This window comes from Clytia hemisphaerica, unplaced genomic scaffold (genome assembly GCF_902728285.1).
Source record: "Clytia hemisphaerica strain Z4C2 unplaced genomic scaffold, Clytia hemisphaerica genome assembly, whole genome shotgun sequence".
NCBI lineage: Eukaryota > Metazoa > Cnidaria > Hydrozoa > Leptothecata > Clytiidae > Clytia > Clytia hemisphaerica.
In genome coordinates, this window is record NW_027104562.1 from 15,381 (window position 1) to 20,760 (window position 5,380).

The window sequence follows — 5,380 nt, forward strand, 5'->3', positions numbered from 1 at the left end:
TTTACAACTTTTTAAATTGGGTCTAAAAATTCCCAACCAGATCATTAATGAGATAATTAACTTTTAAATAATTAGTCTTTAGGGTTGAGTGCAGACTAGCCCTATTCACTCTGTTTCGGGCTTTCAAAGTCTTTTCCGGCAAATCGATTAAAAGAAGGTTTCTTGAGAAATCTGATGTCAGTTGAAAAAGTGCTCCATCATTGAGTGAAGACATGTGGAAATGAAATTGAGAGCTATTTTTTATGAAGTTGACATAACTGATGGTAAGCCTGACCCTACATATTTTAATCAAATTACGTTAGTCCCAAGCAAAAATGTCTATATCCCGAATAATAATGCAGTATAATGCCAAACTGTACCCATAGTTATAAGAAAGCCGCAGCTGGAATGTTGATGGTATTGTGTTTGCCAGCTAATTGATGTTCTATCTGTGTGGCCCCACGTTATAAAATTATGATATATTATGATTTACTTCTCTTCTTCTTGTAAAATTGATGATTGAGACCTAGTGGCTAGTGACTCCCCTAGCTAGGCCATAAAATATAAAGATTAGGTGCACTTCCCTTACTTCTTCATCACCCTAAAAAATAACACCTGTATGTACAGTAACTAAATACCTGAGATTGAAAATAATGATTCAATGAAGTTTCAGGAAATAGGCAGGAGTGACAATATGAAGAAAAATATCTTACTTCAATGTTTCAACTAAATTAGAATCCCATTCACCATCTTCATCATTATCGTCGCTTACACTGCCACTACTAAGACTGCTGCTGTTGGAACTTTTTTCAAACGATTCATCCACAAAACTTTGCTCATCATTGAATGACATGATTGTTTACAGTACTCTCTGAAATCGAGCTTGTCTTGTGTTTCAAATTAAATTTTCTGCAAACTGTCTACCATTTGTTTACAAACGTGACCAATAGCGTTCTGAAAATACGTGACCGAGAAAATGTAGATTTGGACGATGACTTATAGAGAAATATCACGAAAGAGACTGGGTTTGAGGCGCGTTAAACAAAAAATTGTCGAAAATCTTTGAGCGCCAAAAAAAAAAAAACGTAAATGACAAGGCAAGGCAAGGGAAAGGAAAGGTGTAAAAGTCGTGAAACGGTTTTTGAAATATTTTTAAACATTTTGTTGTAGTATACATTGCAGAAAATAAGTAACAATACAACAGATGGAATTATATTCTGATATGAATTGTGGTGATTATATTCCTTCTAGTCCAAGTAAGTTTAAATCCTTAAAATTAATTGATTTTAATACAATTATTTTTTTACAATTTATTTGTATAGCTATAAGTATAACTTCTCCAAAGTATCCTAAAGATTTTCACCTCTGGTTACAGAGTTTGACGTTATGTAGTGTTCAGAGACTTGTTTTATGGGTATCATTTTAGTGTGCTGTATATTTTCGGCTATAAATTGTCATAAAAAATTAGATATAAAAGGTATTGTTTTTTTCATTAGACTAGGTTTTAAAGGGGAAGTTAAGATTTCACTAGATCAGTAGATGTTGTTTTTTTGCACTTTTGCGATAATTACTTTTGACGTCTGACCAGCCAGTGTTTTCAACTTCTTTTAAAGCTTTTAAAAGCAAATTCAATACTATTCTATATTCTACAAATATAAGTTATTCCTGACTGTTTGAAAATAATATAATTTATTATAATATATAATTTTGATATTAGGTCCAAAGTCAAGAAAACGATCAATTTTGTCATCAATTTGTCAAAGAAACAGAGAAAAGCCACAGTCGCAACCTAAAGGTTAGTATAATATATTATTAAAATTTATATCCAGATCCCTTGGCTTTGTGTCCTAATTTTTGGTTTAATGTTGAACATACATTTGCGCCAATGCAGAATACAATAATCTTTTTATTGGAATGATAGAATAATTCTTGTAAATAAAAAGACACACAAGTAGTACAGTTGACAATAAATATAATAAAAGTTTTACAAAATAGAAGTAGTAGTAGTTGGTATGTAGCCCATGTAGTCGTCAAATTTGAATAGTTTTTTCTTCATTTTATCATTTTACATTCCCGGTGATTCTTTGGGATCCAAACCCTTCAAACAATAACTAACTGTAACTCTGATAACTTTTTAGATTAATGAGACAGTTTCAGTGCAAAATGTCATTTCCAGTCACTATAATTTTTTTAGAAAATATTTACTGAAGTTAGTTGTCTTTACTTTTTTTAGAACAAATGACATTTTGTGAATCACTTCTTTCCCTTTTCCAGAAATAAGTTCAAGATGTGTTCTAGTAAATAATTCTATATTTCTATATTATCTATATTTTTGAATCTCGCCTCTTTCGCAGGCATTCTTGTTCATAAAAAAATGTTCTGTTTAGTTTTTTACCATTCACATTTTCATATCAGGTAAACAAAGCAAGGAAAAACCCTCCAGCTTTATGCCAAAGAAAACTCAAAGAAAAGAAGGTAATTATTTAATATTGCCTAACTTTATTTTTACTTATCTTTTTATTATCAATTTTAATACTCTAACTGTAATAGTCTAAAATTAATAAATGATAATAAAAAGATGCAATGATGATTTTTGGTCTGTCTAGCTATGGGAGCTTTCAATAACTTTTATTTTTACTATCAGTAATGGTTAAAATTTGATGTTTTGATAAAAAGTTGTTCTCATCTCTTTTATTAAAGCTGTAAACTGAGTATTCAATCTAGTTATGGTGTGTTGTTAACGTTCTTTTATTTGTCCTGTTTTGTCCATCTACCTTATCGGACAAAATTTTAACCAAAGAATTTAGTCACTTTTGTCTGACTAATGATTTTGTGACTAATAATTTAGTGCAATTTCATCAAACAGTTTAATCTTATTAATAGAAACACATATAGACTCTTATCTTTCATTCGGTATGGGTTGTGTTTTAAAGGTTAAAAAACTTAAATAACGTTTCAGGGCGAAAAATATTTCTGACTTTTTGTTATGAAATACAATTACACAAGTTTCCAGAAGAGTTTTAAATAGTTTGAAGTTTTATATTTATTTGACTATTGCCTTATTATAAATACTTTACATCATTCTAGTTGTCGCAATATATAATAATTGCATATATCACACAAATCTTTTCACTAATTCTAGACTCAATCCGTTGTCCATGGGATACACAGGATGAAGGAAGAGGTGAGACATTTTTACCAATGTATTATATGTTAAATCTCACTCTAATTGTTGAAGCAATTTGTGGAAGTTTGATTTCTGAGATATTAAAAGCTTGAAATCTGATCAACCTTTTTTCAACAGAAAAACAACAATTTGATGGAGATGAAACAGAAAGTCTCTCAGAAGCCGAAAGTGAAGCAACACCACCAAGATCAAAAAAACCTTATGGCAATCAAAGTAAGAATTCACTTTTCCTTTGTCTTTTCAATTGCTGAGTAGTTTATGTTTGTGACAATGTAATAACTATACAGTCAGCAGCCCAAGATGGGTTTTATTAATATCCTTACTTACAGAATAAAATTTATGCCAAGCATTAGTTTCAGAGCATCTGAGTTATCAGTTTTTTTGTCTATTGCATCTTTGAAATTCAAAAGAAACACACATGTTGGTGATATTGATTTGATGATGTTTTTTTTAAGTTTGTTTACGAGGCTTTTCTTTTTTGCAGCACTCACAAGATCACCTCTCAAGGAAAACCAAAATAACATTAGATTAAACAGTAAGATCATTTCATTCACCTATTCCCTCAATTTTTGTCAAGTCAATAGAATTGCTAAGTCAGCTTTCCGATTCTGAAAAAGCATGTTTTTCTCTAGCACACTAATTGATTGATAATTTATTTTTTTATCTTTCTTTATATTTCTTTTTTTCTTCTCTTTTCCTTGTTTCGACAACAAAGACAAAAAGGTGTGTCATCTTTTTAATAAAGAATAATAATTGTTAAAATTTAAGGGAATAATGAACCAAGTTTAGTATTTTGAAAGAAAATGTCTTTATTTTTAGGTACCCCCGTTTCAGGAAAAAAGAAAGACCTTGACATGACAATATCACCAATTATTAATGGTAAATAAAAAAGTTGCAGTTTTTATTTGAAAATCCTTAGTAACCCCCTTATTGCTACAGTAACCCTACAGTAGCCCCACAGTAGCATATGCAGATGGAAAGGCAAAAGTTAATTTCAAAATTATTTTATTCTATTTCCACTTGTTTTATTATTTTATTTAAAGTTTATACCAAAAATGTTTTCTTTTTTTAGATCATTCTGTCTTAATTCGTAAACTTCTAAGGAAGCAAAAAGCTTTAGAAGAAAGGATTGATAAACTAGAAGCTTCTCAAAACAAAAGAAGACCGCCCACAATAGACATAAGATCAACAACAAGTGTAAGAAAGGGGTTATTCTGACTTTGGGAAGCTGATATTGGTGCAAAGCAGGGCGAAATTTGTGCTTTTATCAAAATAAGACCATTTTAAGAATTTTAAATTTTTTACAATTCAAAAATGCCAGCAACAACAAATTAATTCTCTTTGCAATCTGCCAAATTAGTTTCCCCAGCAAAATTTTGTTTCCCCCAAAAATTTCTTCCTGTCAAATTTAGTTCCCCTATGAAATTTTGGGTGAAAGCTTTGTTTTCAGAATGAAGACTTTCTACTCATGTAATCTGTAAGGTTTTCCTCACACGGAAACTTAAGGGGATCTGCTTATTTTCTATTAATTATGAATTGAAAACTTGTCTTTTATCTTTTCCCTGCCTCTCCGTGAGCTTTCTATAACCTTCAAAGTCTCTAGTAATGTATCATTTTGAACTTTGTCTTTTCTTATAGAATTACATCAAGGTATGCTACAGCAGGCTATGCGAAAGACACAATCATAAATGGAACTTTGATTATGGGTATGATTTTTCAGAAAATTGATCACCTTCGTAAAAATGATATAAGTAATATTTTCTTTAAGATAAAGGGTGTATGCAATAATGTATTGAATAGACCTCTAAAGAAATTTTCTTTGGATTTTGGACAAAAAAATTGTTTTCATTTTTTTAAACTGTTCGGTCTTTCATTTGGGTATATACTTATTTCATTTATCATTTTGGTTTTCAGAGTGTACTCCCAAGTTAATAACGAAATCACAGAAAAACTTAAAGAGAACGTCATAGGGTTAGATAAAACCATAAGCAAAGACGAATTCAAAGGTAACTTTGTCAGTAGTTAAGTTAAATTTTTATTAGAGAAATCTTTTTAAGAGGGTTCCACACAATGCATTCCTTTTACTTGACAATTTGGAGTCTTATCTAGTTGGTGTTTCCAGCTCAATAGCTAAAAATTAATTCCATCCTTTACACTTTGGATATAGAGGTTTTAACTTTGTCAGTGAACCAAAGAATGAGTCTTATATACAGT

The 5,380-nt window shown here is 30.4% G+C and overlaps 2 long non-coding RNA genes across 2 annotated transcripts; both read left to right on the forward strand.

Annotated features, from left to right (window-relative positions):
• The first annotated feature begins 1,158 nt into the window (after positions 1-1,158).
• On the forward strand, positions 1,159-2,454 carry LOC136823316 (uncharacterized). Its single transcript, XR_010849005.1, has 3 exons — positions 1,159-1,235; positions 1,697-1,774; positions 2,395-2,454. It is a non-coding gene; the product is annotated as an uncharacterized lncRNA (long non-coding RNA).
• An 847-nt stretch (positions 2,455-3,301) lies between these two features.
• LOC136823324 (uncharacterized) lies at positions 3,302-4,872 on the forward strand. Its single transcript, XR_010849006.1, has 4 exons — positions 3,302-3,379; positions 3,986-4,045; positions 4,239-4,363; positions 4,805-4,872. It is a non-coding gene; the product is annotated as an uncharacterized lncRNA (long non-coding RNA).
• The last annotated feature ends 508 nt before the right edge of the window (positions 4,873-5,380 follow it).